At 39.3% G+C, this 23,680-nt stretch overlaps 1 protein-coding gene and 1 pseudogene across 5 annotated transcripts in view; one reads left to right on the forward strand and one right to left on the reverse strand.

The window, feature by feature from the left end:
* ANKS1B (ankyrin repeat and sterile alpha motif domain containing 1B) overlaps nt 1-23,680 on the forward strand; it is a 1,177,049-nt gene that overhangs the window by 101,138 nt on the left and 1,052,231 nt on the right. The window lies entirely within an intron of this gene.
* LOC128580562 (formin-binding protein 1-like) lies at nt 15,467-17,250 on the reverse strand (annotated as a pseudogene).

Here is a 23,680-nt window from a genome sequence, read left to right on the forward strand (position 1 = left end):
ATTATTACCAAGCAAAAAACTCAGGGTAGTGCCACCTAAATTAAGAAATAGAACATCACCAGCTCTCAGAAACACCCCTATTCCTCTTTGTAATTGGTAGTGCATACGCACTTTTCTGCTGGATATCTACCAAGGAATGGTATTGTTAGATTAGGCTGTGCGCCCTCCAGAGTGGCTGTGCAGAATTTGTACTCCTACTAGAAATATGTGCATGGTCCCTACCCAAGACATCATTTGGTATTGATAGCCTTGAATGTTAGCCATTTTAGTTAAGTATATTTTTTCTCATCAGTGGTTTGCCTTTTGACTTTTTTAATATTGTCTTTTGTAAATCGTAGTTGTTACATGAAGATCATGAGTTATTGCTTTATGTAAACTTTTAAGAAATTTTTATTGCTTTTTCACAGTCAGATGTATTATTTATTAGGAGTTGATTTTTTACATTATATGGGGTACATATCAGTTTTCATTTTTTAATACTGACATTCCTTGGAACTAGTAGCATTTACTGAAAAGGCCATCGTTTCTCCGCCGCTCTGCAGTGCAGCCCTTTTTTAGATGGAGTCTATCCTGCACGCTTCCCTGTTTGGCTGGTCCATATGTTTTATCTTTGGACCGCACCATCTTTTTGTGTGTGTGTGTGGTTTTTGGCCGGGGCTGGGTTTGAACCTGCCACCTCCGGCATATGGGGCCAGTACCTTACCCCTTTGAGCCACAGGTGCCACCCAGGACCACGCCATCTTAAATGTTGCAGTTTTCTGATGGTGTGCCTCTTCTCACATTTTCAAGAGTCTCTTGAATTTTTTTCTTTATTAACATTAGAATCTTCTTGTCACATTCCACAAAAAAACACACTGGGATTTTTGGTCAGAATCACATTGAATTTATAGAACAATTTGGGGAAACTGATGCATTTTCAATATCTGCTTTTCCATTCTATGAGCCTGGGTGTGTCTCTCCATGTATTTATGTCTTCATTAAATGTATATATTAATGTTTTATAGTGTTCTCTATAGAGATAGTGCATATCTTTCATTTGTTTCCTTAGTATTTGATATTTTTATTATTTTATTTATTTATTTTTAATTTTCTGAGACCCAGTCTCATTCTTTTGCCCAGAGTAGAGTGCAGTGGCATCATTGTAGCTCCTGGGCTCCAGCAATCCTCCTACCTTAGCCTTCTGAGTTGCAGGGACTACAGGCATCCACCACCATACCTTGCTACTTCCTGTACTTTTTTGTAGAGATGGGGTCTTGCTATGGTGCTCAGGCTGTCTTGGACTCCTGGCCTTAAGTCCTCCTCCTGCCTCAGCCCCTGAAGTGCTAGGATTACAACTTTAAGCCACTGGCTCAGCCTTGTAGTTTGAACGTTATAAATGGATTCATTTAAAAACTTGTTTCTGAGAAAACGTTTTGATGTAAGTGCTATCTCCTTCTCCTTGTTTCTCTTCTATATTGTCTTATCTAGAAGGTGAATAAAGTGTCTGGGGCTGCAGTAGTCATTTGGTGACCCTGAGAGTCACTCACACAGTTCTCCGCTCTGATGTGCCTGACTGCTGAAGCAACACCAGCAAATACCCATCTCTGGGTTTCTTATTACATTGGGAGGTTGGGGTGGGTGTTGACTAAGCCTGTTGGATTTTCTTTTACCTACAACTAAACACAATCCTAACTCACACTTCCAGAGAAGTTCTCAAAAAAAAAAAGAAAGAAAAGATCACAAATCAACATTAGAACCAAGAAGATACTGTAATAGAGAAATAACTGAATTCTTAAGGAAAGTAATTTGCGAACCCCCTGAAGATCTTTGAGCATCAGGGGAGCAGGGTCACAGTTGTGCTGTAGGAATATTAATTTAATAATAGCAGATATAATAACTTGAGGGCAAAGAAATTGAAGGTAAAGAGACCATTTAGGATTTTGTTATAATTTTGTTTGTTTGTTTATTTACTTTTCAGTGTAGCAAGGTGAACTTTTATTTAGGAACAAAGGGAAAGGTTAGAGCACTAACAAAGAGAGATGGAAGTGGGTCCTTCTCGTGAAGGAGAGAGATGACAGCAAAACACACAAGGGCAGTGTGGGGGGTATAAATACCTCTTGCTCCTAGCTTGAAATAGATTATGAGTCTTTCATTGGTCTCCCTGTACCACCAGGCATTATTGCTCTTTTCTATTGGTCATTGGTTACTGTCCTTCTCTGTCGATCAATGATTACCTATGTTATCTCATAGCCCACATTCTTTTCTCTTTTTTTGGTGATCATTCTTTGCAATCATTTTAGTGAGAGGCCCGGATAATCCAAACTTTGGGATGGCATTACATAGGAAATTAGCAAAAAGGGGAGGAGAGACTTATTTTTTTTTTTTTTTTTATTTAAGCTGCTATGTCTTAGAGTAATTTTTTTCTTTTCTTTTTTTTTTTTAAATTAGTAGTAGATCATAGCTGTGTACAGTAATACGATCATGGGGCACCATACACTGGTTTTGTAAACAGTACGACACATTTTCATCACACTGGTTAACATAGCATTCCTGGCATTTTCTTAGTTATTGTGTTAAGACAATCATATTCTGCATTCACTAAGTTTCACATGCACCCTTGTAAGATGCACCTCAGGTGTAATCACACCAATAACACTCCCTCTGCCCAACCTCCCTCACCTCCCTCTCCCCCTTCCCCATATTCTTAGGTTATAACTGGGTTATAGCTTTCCTATGAAAGCCATAAATTAGTTTCATAGTAGGGCTCAGTACATTGGATACCTTTTCTTCCATTCTTGAGATACTTTACTAAGAAGAATATGTTACAGCTCCATCCATGTAAACATGAAAGAGGTAAAGTCTCCATCTTTCTTTAAAGCTGCATAATATTCCATGGTGTACATATACCACAATTTATTGATCCATTCATGGATCGATGGGCACTTGGGCTTTTTCCATGACTTAGCAATTGTAAATTGGGCTGCAATAAACATTCTGGAACAAATATCTTTGTTATGATGTGATTTTTGGTCTTCTGGGTATATACCTAGTAGAGGAATTATAGGATTGAATGACAGATCTATATTTAGATCTCTAAGCATTCTCCAAACATATGATTGTATATCTGGAAAACACTACGGATGCTACTACAAAACTCTTAGAAGTGACCAAGGAATACAGCAGTGTCTCAGGTTACAAAATCAACACTCATAAATCAGTAGTCTTTATATATACCAACAATAGTCAAGCTGAAAAAACAGTTAAGGACTCTATCCCGTTCACGGTAGTGCCAAAGAAGATGAAATATTTGGGAGTTTATCTAACAAAGGACGTGAAAGATCTCTATAAAGAGAACTATGAAACTCTAAGAAAAGAAATAGCTGAAAATGTTAAGAAATGGAAAAACATACCATGCTCACGGCTGGGAAGAATCAACATTGTTAAAATGTCCATACTACACAAAGCAATATACAATTTTAATGCAATCCCTATTAAAGCTCCACTGTCATACTTTAAAGATCTTGAAAAAATAATACTTCATTTTATATGGAATCAGAAAAAACCTCAAATAGCCAAGACATTACTCAGAAATAAAAACAAAGCAAGAGGAATCACACTACCAGACCTCAGACTATATTATAAATCGATAGTGATCAAAACAGCATGGTACTGGCACAAAAACAGAGAAGTAGATGTCTGGAACAGAATAGAGAACCAAGAGACATTGGTTCTTAACGTTACTTGATCATTGACAAGCCAATTAAAAACATTCAGTGGGGAAGAGATTCCCTATTTAACCGATGGTGTTGTGTGAACTGGCTGGCAACCTGCAGAAGACTGAAACGGGACTCACACCTTTCACCATTAACTAAGATAGACTCTCACTGGATTAAAGATTTAAACTTAAGCCATGAAACTATAAAAATACTAGAAGAGAGTGCAGGGAAAACCCTTGAAGAAATCGGTCTGGGCGAGTATTTTATGAGGAGGACCCCCCGGGGAATTGAAGCAGCTTCAAAAATACACTACTGGGACCTGACGAAACTAAAAAGCTTCTGCACAGCCAAGAACACAGTAAGTAAAGCAAGCAAACAGCCTTCAGAATGGGAGAAGGTATTTTCAGTTTATGTCTCTGACAAAGGTTTAATAACCAGAATCCACAGAGAACTCAAACGTATAAGCAAGAGAAGAATAAGTGATTCCATCTCAGGCGGGGCAAGGGACTTGAAGAGAAACTTCTCTGAAGAAGACAGGTGCACGGCTTACAGACATATGAAAAAATGCTCATCATCTTTAATCATCAGAGAAATGCAAATCAAAACTACCTTGAGATACCACATCTAACTCCAGTAAGATTAGCCCATATCACAAAATCCCAAGACCAGAGATGTTGGCGTGGATGCGGAGAAAAGGGAACACTTCCACACTGCTGGTGGGAGGAGAGACTTTTGACAAATCTTTTTCACTTAGACTTTACATAATTTAGCAATAGCTTGATATGGATGGAAGAGAGAGAAGGGAAAGTCAGTTATCACTCCGAAATTTAAAGCTTGAAGGTTTGGGAGAATGTTGTTGCCAGCCACAGGGCAAAAGTCAAGTGTTATAACTTTTTTTTTTTTCAGTTTTAGAAGGGGGCTCGGTTTCTGATGATGTTGAATTAAAGGTACAAAGGAAAACATTGGCAGGGCCTGGAAATGCATGATTGAACTTTGGAGAGAGGTTTTTTTTTTATTTTATTTTTATTTTTATTTTTTTATTGTTGGGGATTCATTGAGGGTACAATAAGCTAGGTTACACTGATTGCAATTGTTAGGTAAAGTCCCTGGAGAGAGGTTTTAAAAACGAAAACCTAACAGGCGTCACCTGTGGCTCAGAGGAGTGGGGCGCTGGCCCCATATGCCAGAGGTGGCAGGTTCAAACCCAGCCCCGGCCAAAAACTGCAAAACAAACAAACAAAAACCTAACAAAATAGTGACCATTTTGAGGTCAGCCTATATATGAATGGTACAGCCTCCTTGCAGTGTGGGGTCAAGTGTTACTTCCTACTAGGACTGCCTGTCCCTTCCTCTTGACAGCTGGGTCTAGGGACAGAGAATTCTGTACCATACTGTTCTTTCCCTCTGGTCTAGCAATCCTGGGTGGGCTCTCTGGGGACTTTGCTAAGAGTTGATAACTGAATCCAGGAGAAGATGAATCCTGTTTTTCCTGCTCCATGTCAGGCTCTCCTTCGTTACATTGTGACATTTTCACTCCTCTCTCTAGTACTTGGAGTTTGTGTTCTTACATTTATTGCTTGCAGTAAAAAATTTTGGTGGTATGGTGTGAGAGAAAAATAGAATGGATTGTAAACAGATGGATATCAAGTGGGAAGATGAAAGCAGTAATGAGAATACTTTGTTTTTCTGTATGAAAGATCCAAGTAGTTTCCTAAACTTGAATGATACTTTGTATCTTTGGTAACTGAACAGCAGTCATGGTATTTAGCTGTGTGAAGACAGACGTGTGAGATGTATGAAGAAGCCAGACTGTTAAGCCTTGTGCAAAACACAAGACCATTGTTAGGAGATACTTATCTTGGCAGAATAATAGCACCTTCCTTCAGGTGACTGGTTAGGATTATTTTACAGCATTGGAAGTGGGTTCTTTAACTGTTTACCTTTGTGCTTTCTTGTTGAATATATAAAAACAACACAAATATCCTGCTTTAAATGTTGCCTTAAAAAAAAATTCAGTGATGAATTTGACTATTGGAGAGCGCTTGATGTTTTTCTACTTTGAAATTTGCTCTGTGATTTTTTTTAATAATCCTTTTACAAATGTAACCCTGAAATGCTTTGTTTCTTTTTTTTTTACAAAAGAGGATGTTCATTGGAAGCGTATTGTGTGCGAAGATTGTCACTTGTTCAGTTCTGTGCACTGATGATGAGCAGAACATCTTTTCAGCCTCTCCCTTTGAAAAAAGGATTTATACGCCACCACTCTACAAATTCAGCGTTAGCGGTAAAATTACTTCCAAAGCCATTACAATGAAGAATGAGAGAAAAGCTACCATGTTAAAAATGAATAATACATTTATTTTAGTCTTTGGCTCCACTTACCCACCCGCTTCCTATCTGGCTACTCAAAGGGATGCAGTAAAATTCCCCAAAAGTGTTAATTTTTTTTTTTCTGGAAATGCTCCAGTGACATGTCAAAAGAATTTTGAAAAGAACATTCACTTATGTATAACAGCTTTGGAATACGTAATAGGATATTTTAGTGTGCTTTTACAAGGAGCATGGGCAGATCGCAAAGAGCATAAAAGAAGCGTGTGAACTTTTTTATTATTGTTCATGATTAAACCGAAATTGTTTGCATGTGAACAGATTTAATTGTTTATGCAATCTGCATCACACATCCCCAGCCATGGGATGACGGGGGAGGGAGACATCAGAGCTTTTAGCCTTGCAGAAGACTAATTATTATTCATAGATATTCCTCTATTAAATAGCTTTCCCCAAATATAAGCTGAAAGAAAAATGAGTGAAGACAATTAATTACTTACGGCCAATTAGAAACAATTTCATCAATTTATGGTATTTTTAATTGCAGGTTGATCTGGATCATGAGGGTAACAAGACTCATTAGAAAACGAATAAGGTTCTATAGATTCTTCAACAGAGTCGGTGATAGAGTAACTAGATATCGCTTTTAAAAGAAACTACCCTTCTTAACAGTTTGATATATTATACAAAGCAATTGTTTTTAACATTGATTTTCTTATTTTAAGTGGTTATGTGATAAAAATAGTGCTAAAAGAAAAACTTGAGGTGTATGGAACAGAGTTTATGTGAGCATAGAATGATTTGTTCATTGGATGGCCCTCAGAACCGGCAGAAGGTCAGAGAGCTAAGCTTCTCAACATGGGCAGGCAGCATTTACAGACAGAAAATGGAAGTTAGATGCAGAAACAGCGTGATTGGTTTCAGCATTGAGGTATTTGAACATCGTCTGATCAGTTGGCTGTATGTGATTGACTGAAGCTCAGCTGCTGTGATTGGCTGAGACTCAGCTGTCTGCTACAAAAGTAGAAGTCAGTTAAGCTTTCGGTTAGCTTACAAACTGAATTAGGATGCAGTTCTTTGCATAGGAGGCAGCGTTGGGCAAATTTAGCTTAATTTAACAATAGGAGAGATACAACCTCTGTTTTGTTTCTTTGGAGGGCCTTAGCCTCAGAGATTGAGTTTGTCTTACTCCTCAGTTCATGATACAATCAACACCATCACTGCCTTGCTCTCTCTTAAAATCTTACTTTTGTTGTTGTTTTTTTTTTTCCACCCTTTATACTTAGTATTTCCCATTCCCAATCCCGCTTACAGATTTTCACCCTACAGGGATTGGATGTGTGTGGGGTTTAACAACGTACAGAGTCCTGCTGTTTAGGGATGTCCCTGACTGCTGCAGTCTTCTGATTGCTGTATTTTCTCAGTCTCACGGGCTTTGAAACCATTTTCCTTGTGTCCTCCAGAGGGGTCGTTCATGTGTTTTTAAATTGCAAATTAATATCAGGGTACAGATTTTTAGGTTACATTGTTTTCAATTCTAAGGTAAAGTCCAAGTTGTAGTTGAGCCTTTCACACAGGGGATGTGCTGAACACCCTCATATTGTGCTCATTAGGTGAGATCCTGTTCATTGCCTGCCCTCTTATCAACAATGACCCTCCCTTCCCTCTTTCTCCTCCCACCCTCCCTGAGTTAAATCCCTTTCTTTTTTTTTCATTTTTTATTTTTTTGCTTTCAAGTTCAGCTTGCTTGTTCATTCTTCTTCGTTTGAATTTTTTTTTTCTGTTCTTCCTTTGGCGATTCTCTTTCCCTTTGCCTCCCAAGTAGCTGGGATTACACATGCCTGTCTCAACGCCCGGCTTTTTTTGGTGTTGGTAGAGACAGGATTTCACTCTGGCTCACTGCTGCTCATACTGGTCTCGAACATTCCCTCAGACCCACAGGGAATTACGTGTCAAAATTGCCAATGCAAGGACTTAGTTTGTTCTAAAACTTTTTATTTCTTAGAACAGTCATGAGTCAGCAGAACTCATACAAAGCATATTTTGCATGTAAACTTGTTAATATTTATTTTCTTTGCAAGGGTGATTCACTGATAGCAGCATATCAGGTCAGGAATACTCATAGTTCTGCAACAGCTACAAACCAGACTGCCTGATTAAATCTGACCACCTCCTCCTATTTTCGTCTGCCTTGGTTCCTAGAACCTAAACGTTCCATCCATGTGTCCACCTCTCACGTTCTTGCTTCCTCCTTGACATCGGCGTGTTCCTTTGAACCACTAATGTCTCTCTGTTGTTAAGCTTTAATGCTCACAGGGGAATTCTAATACTTTTCCTGGGTCTGGTTTTCCTTATTTCTTGACTGACTTTTTTTTTTTTTTTTGAGGAGGAGGTGGGATTTGGAAAAAGATACATTTTCTAAGAAATGCTAGAAACCAATTTTTGTGTATAAACATTAACCCCCAATGCCTAGAATATGATTTTAAAATATTTTCTGTGCAGCCCCAAAGCACCTAACATAGGTCTGATGTGAACACTAAGATACTTTAATGATTGGATGTGTAGTTCTTTTCAGTTAAATGTGCAGTAGCAAGGCTGGGCACGAGGATCATGCCTATAATCCAAGCACTCTGGGAGGCTGAGGTTGAGGTGGGTGGATTGCTTGAGCTGAGGAGTTCAAGACCAGCCTGAGCAAGAGCCAGAGCCCATCTCTACTAAAAATAGAAAAACTAGCCAATGTGGTGACAGGTGCCTGTAGTTCCAGCTACACAGGAGGCTGAGGCAAGAGGATCTCCTGAGCCCAAGAGTTTGAGGTTGCTATGAGCTCTGATGATGCCATGGCAATCTACTCAGGGCAACAGTGTGATTATTCATTGACAATTTGATTTAGATAATAGAGAATTGACTTTGAAGTTATACATACAAAATAAAGGCTACAGCAGGATAAAACTTTCCAGTTACCAAGAGATATAAAATAAATGGTAGAGAAAGGAAAGTTATAACCATGGATGGATGGTTTTGAAAAATAAACCAGTGATTTAAAAAACAAGCAAGACAATTGTTTCAAAAGTCAGGGGAAAAGTTACAAAGAGATAAATGAGAGAAAAAAAGATGTATATGATAGATCTAGAGGCTCTAGCATTCTAGTCTTAAATGTTTTAGAAAGGGAGGATAAAATAGAGGAAGCAATAATAAAAAAATAAACTTTCCCTGAGATGAAGACAATTTGAACCTTCAATCGAATGTGCAGAGAAAGTACTATCCAATATATTAGGTGTGAGGGTTGGAGGAAGACCTGCACTTGGGTGTATCTTAATAGAATTTCTGAATCTCATGGGTAAATAAACTATCTTATAAAATTCTGGGCTGTAGACACAGACACCCTTCAAAAAGAAGATGGAATTCAATTGACATTGGTCTTCTTGTCTGAACAGTGGATACTAAAAGATAGTGGAGCTGTGTATGCAATATACAGAGGGTACTTCGTGCGACATAAATGTTTTTTGTACTGCGAAGACAGATATTTCAACAAAACTTCTCAAGGATGTCCTCTGTCCAAATGAAGTTGAATTAGAATCAAGGTTTTGTATGGGAGAAAAGTAACACCTTTTTCCTTACCCCTTGTAAAGTTCATGGCTGAGACCTCTGTAGCAGAAGACAGATTAACAAGGGAATAGCACACACAGGATATTTAATATAAGTTTTATGTGACATGGGCACGTGCAGGAATGAAGAACTAAAACAATGAGAACTTTATTTTTACGGGCAGTCAAACAAGAGGATGATCAGAGGACAGAAGAGTATGATCTGGGGAGAGTTTAACAAGACCCGTTTGTTTGGATTCTTCTCGTCTCTGCGTTTTCATACTGAAAGACGTTTCTTTCCTTCAGGTATAGGTAGAAACCCTTGAAGTGATGGTCTCATCACTTGCTTTCAGGGGAAGGACAGCAAGGTTTTGTGGCCTTTTCCAGGGAAGAAGGGGGACAGAAAGTGAGAGAGAGGGACCCTGCTGCTTGTGCTGTTTTCTCAGGTGCCAAAGTACCATGATGACAGGCAGCATGCCCTGAATCCCAATTGCAAGAAAAAGAAAGATTAATAAGGGGCAGTGCCTGTGGCTCAAAGGAGTAGGGCGCAGGCCCCATATCCCTGAGATGGTGGGTTCAAACCTGGCCATGGCCAAAAACTACAAAAAAAAAAAAAAAAAAAAAAAAGAAAGAAAAAAGAAAAAAAGAAAGGCTAATAAACTGAAGTGACTGAAAATTCTTAGGTCATGAGGAACAAATACAAAACAATTGTATTGTTCTGATTTTCACTACCACCCAAGTTCCCATTCCTACTGAGTAACACATTCCCTAATGACATACAAATCTAATACTGCAATTTTTCACTTTCTGTTATTAAAACAGTCACATTCCAGGTATTGAGACTTATGCTGCTCATTTTTTTTTTTTTATTGTAACAACCTTTTCTTTTTTATTTATTTATTTATTTTATTGTTGGGGATTCATTGAGGGTACAATAAGCCAGGTTACACTGATTGCAATTGTTAGGTAAAGTCCCTCTTGCAATCATGTCTTGCCCCCATAAAGTGTGACACACACCAAGGCCCCACCCCCCTCCCTCCTTCCCTCTTTCTGTTTCCCCCCCATAACCATAATTGTCATTAATTGTCCTCATATCAAAATTGAGTACATGGAATTCATCCTTCTCCATTCTTGTGATGCTTTACTAAGAATAATGTCTTCCACTTCCATCCAGGTTAATATGAAGGATGTAAAGTCTCCTTTTTTTTAATGGCTGAATAGTATTCCATGGTATACATATACCACAGCTTGTTAATCCATTCCTGGGTTGGTGGGCCTTTAGGCTGTTTCAACATTTTGGCAATTGTAAATTGAGCTGCAATAAACAGTCTAGTACAAGTGTCCTTATGATAAAAGGATTTTTTTCCTTCTGGGTAGATGCCCAGTAATGGGATTGCAGGATCAAATGGGAGGTCTAGCTTGAGTGCTTTGAGGTTTCTTCATACTTCCTTCCAGAAAGGTTGTACTAGTTTGCAGTCCCACCAGCAGTGTAAAAGTGTTCCCTTCTCTCCACATCCACGCCAGCATCTGCAGTATTGAGATTTTGTGATGTGGGCCATTCTCACTGGGGTTAGATGATATCTCAGGGTTGTTTTGATTTGCATTTCTCTAATATATAGAGATGATGAACATTTTTCATGTGTTTGTTAGCCATTCGTCTGTCGTCTTTAGAGAAGCTATTCATGTCTCTTGCCCATTGATATATGGGATTGTTGGCTTTTTTCATGTGGATTAATTTGAGTTCTCTATAGATCCTAGTTATCAAGCTTTTGTCTGATTGAAAATATGCAAATATCCTTTCCCATTGTGTAGGTTGTCTCTTTGCTTTGGTTATTGTGTCCTTAGCTGTACAGAAGCTTTTCAGTTTAATGAAGTCCCATTTGTTTATTTTTGTTGTTGTTGCAATTGCCATGGCAGTCTTCTTCATGAAGTCTTTCCCCAGGCCAATATCTTCCAGTGTTTTTCCTATGCTTTCTTGGAGGATTTTTATTGTTTCATGCCTTAAATTTAAGTCCTTTATCCATCTTGAATCAATTTTTGTGAGTGGGGAAAGGTGTGGGTCCAGTTTCAGTCTTTTACATGTAGACATCCAGTTCTCCCAACACCATTTATTGAATAGGGAGTCTTTCCCCCAAGGTATGTTCTTGTTTGGTTTATCGAAGATAAGATGGTTGTAAGATGTTAGTTTCATTTCTTGGTTTTCAATTCGATTCCAAGTGTCTATGTCTCCGTTTTTGTGCCAGTACCATGCTGTCTTGACCACTATGGCTTTGTAGTACAGACTAAAATCTGGTATGCTGATGCCCCCCAGCTTTATTTTTATTACTAAGAACTGCCTTAGCTATACAGGGTTTTTTCTGGTTCCATACAAAACACAGAATCATTTTTTCCAAATCTTGAAAGTACGATGTTGGTATTTTGATAGGAATGGCATTGAATAGATAGATTGCTTTGGGAAGTATAGACATTTTAACAATGTTGATTCTTCCCAGCCATGAGCATGGTATGTTCTTCCATTTGTTAATATCCTCTGCTATTTCCTTTCTGAGGATTTCATAGTTTTCTTTATAGAGGTCCTTCACCTCCTTCGTTAGGTATATTCCTAGGTATTTCATTTTCTTTGAAACTATGGTGAAGGGAGTTGTGTCCTTAATTATAAACTCCCAAATATTTCATCTTCTTTGGCACTACTGTGAAAGGAATAGAGTCCTTAACTGTTTTTTCAGCTAGACTGTTATTGGTATATATAAAGGCTACTGATTTGTGAATGTTGATTTTGTAACCTGAGACAGTGCTGTATTCCTTGATCACTTCTAAGAGTTTTGTAGTAGAATCCCTGGTGTTTTCGAGATATACAATCATATCATCTGCAAAGAGCGAAAGATTGATCTCTTCTGACCCTATATGGATACCCTTGATTGCCTTTTCTTCCCTAATTGCGATGGCTGAAACTTCCATTACAATGTTAAAGAGCAATGGAGACAATGGGCAGCCTTGACTGGTTCCTGATGGAAGTGGAAATGATTTCAATTTAGCTCCATTCAATATGATATTGGCTGTGGGTTTGCTGTAGATGGCCTCTATCAGTTTAAGAAATGTCCCTTCTATACTAATTTTCTTAAGTGTTCTGATCATGAAGGGATGCTGGATATTATCAAAAGCTTTTTCTGCATCAATTGAGAGAATCATATGGTCTTTGTTTTTTAATTTGTTTATGTGCTGAATTATACTTATAGATTTACGTATATTGAACGAGCCTTGAGACCTTGGGATAAATCCGACTTAGTCATGATGGATAATTTGTTTGATGTATTGCTGGATTCTGTTTGTTAGGATCTTGTTAAATATTTTTGCATCTATATTCATTAGTGATATTAGTCTATAATTTTCTTTTCTTGGTTTGGGGATCAGGGTGATGTTTACTTCATAGAATGTGTTGGGTAGTCTTCCTTCTTTTTCTACGTTTTGGAGCAGGTTGAGTAATATAGGTACTAGTTCCTTCTTAAAGGTTTGGTAGAATTCTGACGTGAAGCCATCTGGTCCTGGGCTTTTCTTTTTAGGGAGATCTCATATGGTTGATGCTATTTCAGAACTTGATATTGGCATGTTCAACATTTCCACCTGATTCTGGCTAAGTCTTGGAAGGTGATGTTCTTCCAAGTATTGGTCAATTTCCTTCATATTTTCATATTTCTGAGAATAAAGTTTCTTGTAATATTCATTAAAGATTTTTTGAATTTCTGAGGAGTCTGTTGTTATTTCATCTTTGTCATTTCTGATTGATGAAATTAGAGATTTTACTCTTTTTTTCTGGTTAGGTTAGCCAAAGGTTTATCTATTTTTTGATCTTTTCAAAAAATCAACTTTTTGATTGATTTGTCTGTTGTGTAATTCTTTTGTTTTCAATTTCATTTAATTCTGCTTTAATTTTGGTTATTTCTTTTCTTCTACTGGGTTTGGGGTTGGAATGTCCTTCCTTTTCCAGTTGCTTGAAATCTCCCATTAAGTTGTTAACTTCATCTCTTTCTGTTCTCTTGAGGAAGGCTTGCAGTGCTATCAATTTACCTCTTAGGACTGCCTTTGCAGTATCCCAGAGGTTCTGATTATTCATGACTTCATTGTCATTTTGTTCCAAAAACTTGGTAGTTTCCTTCTTAATCTCATCTATGACCCAGTTATCATTCAGCATAAGGTTATTTAACTTCTATGTTTTTGTATGAGTTTGCAGATTCCTGTTGTTACTGAGTTCAACTTTTGTTCCATGTTGGTCCGAGAAGATGCAAGGAATAATTTCTATTCCTTTAAATTTACTGAGGTTAGACTTGTGACCTAAGATGTGATTGATTTTGGAGTAATTTCTGTGGGCCGATGAGAAGTATGTGTATTCAGTTTTGTTGGGATGAAATGTTCTGTTAGTGTCTGCTAAATCCAAATGTTGGATGGTTAGGTTTACATCTAAAATTTCTTTGCTCAGCTTCTTATTGGAGGATTTATCCAACACTGCCGAAGGAGTGTTGAAATCTCCGAGTATTATGGAGCTGAAGGAAATCAAGTTGCTCATGTCTGTTAGAGTTTGTCTTATAAATTGATGCGCATTCTGGTTGGGTGCATAAATATTAATAATTGAAATCTCATCATATTGAGTATTACCCTTAACAAATATGAAGTGATCATTCTTATCCTGCCTTACTTTTTTTGGTTTAAAGCCTATTGTATCTGCAAATAGAATTGCAACACCTGCTTTTTTCTGATTACCATTTGCCTGAAATATGGACAACCATCCTTTCACCCTGAGTCTATATTTATCTTTTAAGGTAAGCTGTGACTCTTGTATGCAGCATGTATCTGGCCAGAGTTTTTGTATCCAGTCAGCCAACCTGTGCCTCTTTAGAGGACAGTTCAAGCTGTTCACGTTAATGGAAAATATTGATAAGTCGGGTAAAATTTTGGGTATTGAGTTTTTCGAAAGTCCAGTGGACATTTTTAATCCTTTTGCCACTGTGGAAGTTGGAGTTTGATCAAAAGTTTCTGAGTGAGTTTACTTTTGTTGCAGAGGATTGTGGTGGTCATTATGGAGGATAGGTCTGAGAATATCCTGAAGAGCTGGTTTGGTTATGGCAAATTTCTTCAACATGTGAATGTCATTAAAGTATTTAATTTCTCCATCATAAATGAAACTCAGTTTAGCTGGATACAGGATCCGGGGTTGAAAGTTATTTTGTTTTAGGAGATTAAAAGTTGATGACCACCCTCTTTTGGCTTAAAAAGTTTCAGCAGAGAGATCTGCAGTTAATGTTTTTTTTGTAGGTAATGTTTTTTTTTTCTTTTTTCAAGAAGGGTGAAATTTTATTTTCATTATGACTTCCTTCAAGTGAATGATTATAAAATTTAACAAACTAGCATAATTCAATCTTTTTAAGTTACAAAATTTAATACCCTAACAAAGTTCAATTTATGGTAGATACCAGATAGAAACACGAGAACTGAAGTATAATGCATGTGCATGACAAGCGTATGCAGACTTTTTAATTCATAAACACCAGTTAGAAGTTAGAATGCAACTTTGTTATCTATAGATGCCGCTAAAAGAAGAAATATACATCAGATTTTGAATGACACAGTTGTAAATTGACATTTGGCAGCTTTCCCTGAAAAATTTCCTCAGCCAGAAACTCGATCATAGTCAAAACTAGACAAGGCAACTTGGATGTGCGGTACCTGGCAGTCAGTCCACTGTGAGACTACATGGAAACACGCCCTGCGGGGCTGGCCTTCCAGTCTCTTGAAGAACTGCCTGTAACAGTGACAGTTGTGGGGAGAAACAACTCCAAAACTTTTAAGTTTTTTTTTTAAGTGGTATTAAATATAAGTCTCAGAGCCTTTGGCATTTTTATCCAAAAAGACTTCGATGTACGACGTGGGGATGTAACCCTCTTTGTCTTCCCTTCTCTGCGGGTCCACCCGTCTCCTTTGTCTTCCTCTACAATATACAGGGTTTCTCCTTCCATTACAGAAATGGTTCTTTCATTCTGACCTTCGAATGTGTAGAGAGCTTTGCAGGTCCCTATGGCAGGAAGGGGCTCCTTGTCATCAAACTTGTCGTCAAAATCCGTGGCCAGCACCTTCACCTCACTCTCCTGGCTTTGCTCCTCTGTGTAACTGCCATCTGGGCTCTCTTGGTCCTGTGCACAGTTGTTGAGCATGTGTAGGTTCTGGCTGTCATACAGGCCGCTCTGCCTGCGGGCCTGCTTGCTGCATGCCGGGAGTTGGCCCTCAACCTCCACCAGCCAGGCCTCAAACTTCTGGGTCTCTAATCTGAGTTTTTCTGTATCGTGGCTGACTTCCACTAATTTGTGATCCAAGCTGGCTGGGTCTCCCATTTGAGGATTCTTTAGGTAGACATCTTTCATTTTGGTTATGGCATCTCTTTGATCCATCTCCTTTTTGAGTTTCTTTATTTTGTTCATCGACTTTCCGCTTTTGCTTCTTCCTTCTTTGTTCAGGTGGAAGGTTGCTGAAGTCCTCTGGAGTCACGCCCCTATGCTTTCGGCTCCAGAAGCAGTGGATTTTGGGTTTGGAGGTCATGAACTAATTGAAGCGGTGGGAGAGGGGTTCCTTTTGCAGCTTGTTAGACTTATTATTATTATTTTTTTTTATGAATGGCCATAGCTTTCCTTTGGATCTGCCGCCAAATTTGAGCTCTGCCTTGTCTTCTCCTCTGGAATTTGTAAGGCTATTGTCCAACATGGTATGCTTCATTGGCTGAGTATAATCCTCAAAGTCAATGTCTCTGGGAGGCTCAAACCCTGACTTATAAGCTTCTATTACCAGCTGTGAATCATTTTTCTGATCAATTGATTCAGCTGCCTTCACTATTCCATCCAAGCATTTCCCAATGATTGGAATGACCTTCCGGTCCACCTCTGCGTATGTCTTCATCGACTCTCCGAGTCTCACAATCCTTCTTTCCTCCATCTCTTGTATTTTCTGGAAGATGTTGGGGATGTGAGTATGGTAATACTCATGCTGCTCGTGGTTGAATTTCTGAAGATTTGATGAGTAATCTGTTTTGCTGTCCTCCGTCATTTGGTGCCGTATTTGAGCTTGTTGTCGGGCTTTTTCAACATCTGCTTTGGTGACATTGATGTCAGCATCCATTTTCTCAAAGTACTGCTGTGCTCGGTCAGCCTCTTTGCAATCTCGTTCAAATCATCTTTTACTTGATTTGAGTTGCTTCAAGCAGGTCTCTATGTGCTGCTGGGCTTTATGCCCATCATGGAAGTTCGATTTCCTCTCCTGTTTCAGTTCTTGAACATAACGTGCTAAGTCCCCGATGATCTGAGAGGTCATGTTTTCAGATATAACTTCATGCTTCCCCACCTAGTCATTCATTTCATTCAGGGTGGAAATGAAAGCTTTGCATGATGTATACTTGTATTCTTTTTTCTCCTTCAAGTTCGTTTTAGGTTGGTATTTCTTTGAGAGATTCCTGAGTTGCTTTGCATAGTTGAGTTCAATCTCTGTCCTTTCTTTACAGATTTGATGTATTTCTCAAGAATGTCAATTCCCCACTGTGCATGTTTTTCTAAGTTGTCAAACTGATCCCAGAGCTCAGTACCCCAGCTCATGGTGCAAGGGGCAGTAAGGGACTCTCTGCATGGTGGGCGTGGATCTGGGGTCCCTCTCCCTGATGATCGCTTCACCCCTTGAGATCCCCACAGCTGCTGCCTCCTCTGGCTCCCCGCCTGTCGCCTAGGGTCTCCATGGCAGCTCCTCCTCTCCATCGCTCCACTGCAAAATGGCCTGAGGAAGAAGCAGCCGCTGCCACCGCAGAGCCCACCCGCCCCACACCCCCGTAATGGTTTTCTTACATTTGGCTGCTTTCAGAATTTTCTCCTTCATGTTGACTTTAGTGAAGTTAATTAGGATGTGCCTGGGCGGTGTCTTATTCGGGTTGAGTCGTGCTGGGGTTCTGAAGCTATCTGCTATCTGAATTTCAGAATCTCTTGGCATGTCTGGAAAATTCTCTTTCATAATTTCATGGAGAAGGGCCTCTGTGCCTTGGGAAGCCACTTTATCACTTTCAGGGATTCCAATGAGACTGATATTTGCCTTCTTCGAATTATCACAGAGCTCTCTGAGAGAATGATCTGTTTTTGCTCTCTATTTCTCTTCCTCTTTGAGAGTTTGGGAACGTTCAAAAGCTTTGTCTTCAAAGGCAGAAATCCTTTCTTCTGCTTGCTCCACTCTGTTACTGAGGGATTCTACTGTATTTTTCAGGTCTTTGAGGACTGCAAATTCTTGCTTCAGTGTGTCAAAATCTTTGGTAGTTTTGTCTTTAAATTCGTTGAATTCTTGAGACAAGTTTTGAATTTCTCCTCAAATTTCTAATTCCAACTTTTGAATTGTTCCTCAAATTTCTAATTCCAATTTTTCCTCCATTCTATTAATCTTGTTTGCAATCCAAATTCTGAATTCGATTTCTGACATCTCAGCCAGCTATTTATGAATGGCATCTTCAGTCACATCTGCCATATCTTTCCTTGGCGGGGGTGTTGATCTACTCTGGTTATTCATGTTACCAGAGTTTTTCCACTGATTCTGCCCCATGATTATTTTACACTGTTTGATTTTTTTACCCTGGAGCTTTGCCGAGGTCCCGTACAGTGCTATGGCCTGAGAAACTGGGGACCTGTTTGGTTTGGTGGGGCTAAGTGGCTCTGTCTTGTTTTCAGCTGATCTCTGTTCGACCCAAATGAAAAAGTTACTCTGGGTTGAAGTCTCAGCTGTGGAGAAATACCAGCAGTTAAGTCATCCCGCCCCACACAGGAAACAATTGGAAAAGGAAAATAAAACCTTCCTACAATCACACACCCAGGGCACTAGTCCTCAGGCGATTGGCTCAGTTCAAAAGGTCCAAATCAATTGTCTCAGTCAGCACCTGTCTCTGGTAGAAGAATTTAAAAGGTCTCTGGCAACTAGATTGTAGGGGTCTGCTGACAACTCAAATATGACTTACTCCAGTGCTCCTGGGGTCAGGAGGATCCACTCAGCAAATAGATTAGTCTGGGAAGGTTGATGCACCTCTGTCACACCCCACCTTGCACCTCTGTCACACCCAGTCACTGATAACCCTGCAAGGCTGTGACCCAGTTGCCTCCAATGAGCAGATACTCTAGGAGTTTGCACCCATCTGCATCACAAGGAAATCTATGTCTCCTCAGCCAGGCCACTGCTCTCTTCCTCTGTCCAGCAGTGGGAGGTGAGGCCTGAAAACCACGGGCTGGGGCTGTTCACTCAGTTCCAGCCCCGCCCCTGATTGATGTTACTGACAGAACAGAACAACTTTGTGGGAATTTGTTTCTGTCCCTGCTAAATTCCCCTGCAGAAGAGAAGCTGTTTTGAGTTCCCAGAACCTGTGCCTCAGGCCCTGTCTGTGCCACCGTAGCATTCATAGCACGGTTACCTGTCAGTTCCAGGCTCTGCCTGCCCTCCTTTGTCTAGGCTAATGATCCCCTGGGGGCCGGGTGCGTCTTAGGCTCAGTAAAGCAGTACTCTGGGTCAGCCCCACATTGGGAATCTCCTGGCTCTGCATGTATGTTTTCTATTCCCCATGCTCCACCCAGGCTGGTACCGCCTCAGGCAAACCCTTTACTCATGGGGCCTGCGTTTCTGTCACAGATCTGTTCTGTAGTGGTTGCCACCTGAGAAGATGCCCGGTCTCCTCTGGTTGCCCATGGAGACGGAGTGTGACTGCAGAATATCCAGGGGTGAGTCCTATGTTGCCAAAAATGGCTGCTGCTCTGTGCTTTGGGGCACCGCTGCACTGGTGTGGTTCCCTCTCTGCCGACCTCTCCTTACTCCTGTGCCGCAGAATCAGCACTGACCAGCTGCAGTCCAGGCCCTGTCCAAACCCCTTGAGAAATCACCCAAGAATCTGGAGTGCTGTGGGACAGGAGTGAGAGTGGAGGGGAGTGCTGGGAGCTCAGAATTGCAGATAGAGAGCGCCATAGCACCTTAGTAGGAGAAGTAGGTCCAGTTTTTAGAGGGTCTCTCCCATGGAGTATAATGGGAGGACTTTCGAACTATGCTCATTTGTTTTTTTTTATTTTTTATTTTTATTAAACCATAGCTGTGTACATTAGTATGATCATGGGGCACCATACACTTGGTTCATAGATCGTTTGACACATTTTCATCACATTAGTTAACATAGCTTTTGTAGCATTTTCTTAGTTATTTTGCTAAGACCTTTACATTCCACATTTACTAGGATTCACATATACCCTTGAAAGATGCACCGCAGGTGTAATCCCATTAATCCCCCTCCTTCCCCCTCCCTCCCCCCTCCCTCCCCTCCCTTTCCCCTTTCTCCCTATTCTTAGGTTATAACTGGGATATAGCTTTCATGTGAAGGTCCTACATTAGTTTCATAATAAGGGTGAGTACATTGGGTACTTTTTCTTCCATTCTTGAGACACTTTACTAAGAAGAATATGTTCCAGCTCCATCCATGTAAACATGAAAGAGGTAAAGTCTCCATCTTTCTTTAAGGCTGCATAATATTCCATGGTGTACATATACCACAATTTATTGATCCATTCGTGGATCGATGGGCACTTGGGCTTTTTCCATGACTTAGCAATTATGAATTGGGCTGCAATAAACATTCTGGTACAAATATCTTTGTTATGGTGTGATTTTTGGTCTTCTGGGTATATGCCCAGTAGGGGGATTACAGGATTGAATGGCAGATCTATTTTTAGATCTCCAAGTGTTCTCCATATCTCTTTCCAAAGGAATGTATTAATTTGCATTCCCACCAGCAGTGCAAAAGTGTTCCCTTTTCTCCACATCCACGCCAACATCTCTGGTCTTGGGATTTTGTGATATAGGCTAGTCTCACTGGAGTTAGATGATATCTCAAAGTAGTTTTGATTTGCATTTCTCTGATGATTAAAGATGATGAGCATTTTTTCATATGTCTGAAGGCCGTGCACCTGTCTTCTTCAGAGAAGTTTCTCTTCAAGTCCCTTGCCCAGCCTGCAATGGGATCCCTTGTTCTTTTCTTGCTAATGTGTTTGAGTTCTCTGTGGATTCTGGTTATTAAACCTTTGTCGGAGACATAACCTGCAAATATCTTCTCCCATTCTGAGGGCTGTTTGCTTGCTTTACTTACCGTGTTCTTGGCTGTGCAGAAGCTTTTTAGTTTGATCAAGTCCCAGTAGTGTATTTTTTAAGCAGTTTCAATTGCCCGGGGGGTCCTTCTCATAAGAAACTCGCCCAACCCAATTTCTTCAAGGGTTTTCCCTACACTCTCTTCTAGTATTTTTATAGTTTCATGTCTTAGGTTTAAATCTTTAATCCAGTGAGAGTCTATCTTGGTTAATGGTGAGAGGTGTGGGTCCAGCTTCAGTCTTCTACAGGTTGCCAGCCAGTTCACCCAGCACCATTTGTTAAATAGGGAATCTTTTCCCCACTGAATGTTTTTAATTGACTTGTCAAAGATTAAATAACAGTAATTAGCTGGATTCATCTCTTGGTTCTCTATTCTGTTCCAGACATCTACTTCTCTGTTTTTGTGCCAGTACCATGCTGTTTTGATCACTATTGATTTGTAGTATAGTCTGAGGTGTGGTAGCGTGATTCCGCCTGCTTCATTTTTATTTGTGAGTAATGTCTTGGCTATTCGAGGTTTTTTCTGATTCCATATAAAACGAAGAATTATTTTTTCAAGATCTTTAAAGTATGACAGTGGAGCTTTAATGGGGATTGCGTTGAAATTATATATTGCTTTGGGTAGTATGGACATTTTAACAATGTTGATTCTTCCCAACCATGAGCATGGTATATTTTTCCATTTGTTAACATTCTCAGCTATCTCTTTTCTTAGAGTTTCATAGTTCTCTTTATATAGATCTTTCACGTCCTTTGATAGATAAACTCCCAAGTATTTCATCTTCTTTGGCACTACTGTGAATGGGATAGAGTCCTTAATTGTTTTTTTCAACTTGACTATTGTTGGTATATATAAAGGCTACCGATTTATGAATGTTGATTTTGTAACCTGAGACACTGCTGTATTCCTTAATCACTTGTAAGAGTTTTGTAGTAGAGTCCCTAGTATTTTCCAGATATACAATCATATCATCTGCGAAGAGCGAAAGTTTGATCTCTTCTGACCCTATGTGGATACCCTTGATCGCCTTTTCTTCCCTAATTGCGGTGGCTAAAACTTCCATTACAATGTTAAAGAGCAATGGAGACAATGGGCAGCCTTGTCTGGTTCCAGATCTAAGTGGAAATGATTCCAATTGAACTCCATTCAATATGATATTGGCTGTGGGTTTGCTGTAGATGGCCTCTATCAGTTTAAGAAATGTCCCTTCTATACCAATTTTCTTAAGTGTTGTAATCCTGAATGGATGTTGGATGTTATCAAAAGCTTTTTCTGCATCGATTGAGAGAATCATATGGTCTTTGTTTTTTAATTTGTTTATGTGCTGAATTACATTTATAGATTTACGTATATTGAACCAGCCTTGAGACCCTGGGATAAAACCGACTTGGTCATGATGTATTATTAGTTTGATATGTTGCTGGATTCTGTTTGTTACAATCTTGTTGAATATTTTTGCATCTATATTCATTAGTGATATTGGTTTATAATTTTCTTTTCTTGTTGGGTCTTTTCCTGGTTTGGGGATCAGGGTGATGTTTGCTTCATAGAATGTGTTGGGTAGTCTTCCTTCTTTTTCTACCTTTTGGAACAGGTTGAGTAGTATAGGTACTAATTCCTCTTTAAAGGTTTGGTAGAGTTCTGACGTGAAACCATCTGGTCCCGGGCTTTTCTTTTTGGGGAGATTTTGTATGGTTGATGATATTTCTGAACTTGATATGGGCCTGTTCAACATTTCCACTTGTTTTTGATTAAGTCTTGGAAGGTGACGTGTTTCCAAGTAACGGTCGATTTCCTTCAGGTTTTCGTATTTCTGAGAGTATAGTTTCTTGTAATATTCATTAAGGATTTTTTTGATTTCTGAGGAGTCTGTTGTTATTTCGTCTTTGTTATTTCTGATTGATGAGATTAGAGATTTTACTCTTTTTTTCCTGATTAGGTTGGCCAAAAGTTTATCTATTTTGTTGACCTTTTCAAAAAACCAGCTTTTTGATTTATTGATCTGTTGTATTATTCTTTTGTTTTCAATTTCAGTTAGTTCTGCTCTGATTTTGGTTATTTCTTTTCTTTTACTGGATTTGGGGTTGGATTGTTCTTCCATTTCCAGTCTCTTGAGATGTCCCATTAAGTTGCTTACTTCCTCTTTTTCCGTTCTCCTGAGGAAGGGTTGCAGTGCTATAAATTTCCCTCTTAGAACTGCCTTTGCTGTGTCCCAGAGGTTCTGATAGTTTGTGTCTTCATTGTCGTTTTGTTCCAGAAATTTGGCAATTTCCTTCTTGATCTCATCTCTGACCCAGCTATCATTCAGCATAAGGTTATTTAACTTCCATGTTTTTGTATGTGTATGCAGATTTCTGTTGTTACTCATCTCAAGTTTTATTCCATGATGGTCTGAGAAGATGCATGGAATAATTTCTATTCCTTTAAATTTGCTGAGGTTAGACTTGTGACCTAAGATGTGATCGATTCTGAAGTAAGTTTCGTGGGCTGATGAGAAGTGTGTGTATTCAGTTTTGTTGCGATGAAATGTTCTGTAGATGTCAGCTAAATCTAAATGCTGGATGGTTAGATTTAAATCTAGAATTTCTTTACTCAGCTTTTTGTTGGAGGATCGATCCAGCACTGCCAAAGGAGTGTTAAAATCTCCGACTATTATAGAGTTGGAGGAAATCAAGTTGCTCATGTCTGTTAGAGTTTCTCTTATAAATTGAGGTGCATTCTGGTTGGGTGCATAGATATTAATAATTGAAATCTCATCATATTGAGTCTTACCCTTAACAAATATGAAGTGACCATTCTTGTCCTTCCTTACTTTTGTTGGTTTAAAGCCTATTGTGTCCGCAAATGAAATTGCAACTCCTGCTTTTTTCTGGTTACCATTTGCCTGAAATATG

Source organism: Nycticebus coucang, chromosome 3 (genome assembly GCF_027406575.1).
Source record: "Nycticebus coucang isolate mNycCou1 chromosome 3, mNycCou1.pri, whole genome shotgun sequence".
NCBI classification, from domain to species: Eukaryota; Metazoa; Chordata; class Mammalia; order Primates; family Lorisidae; genus Nycticebus; species Nycticebus coucang.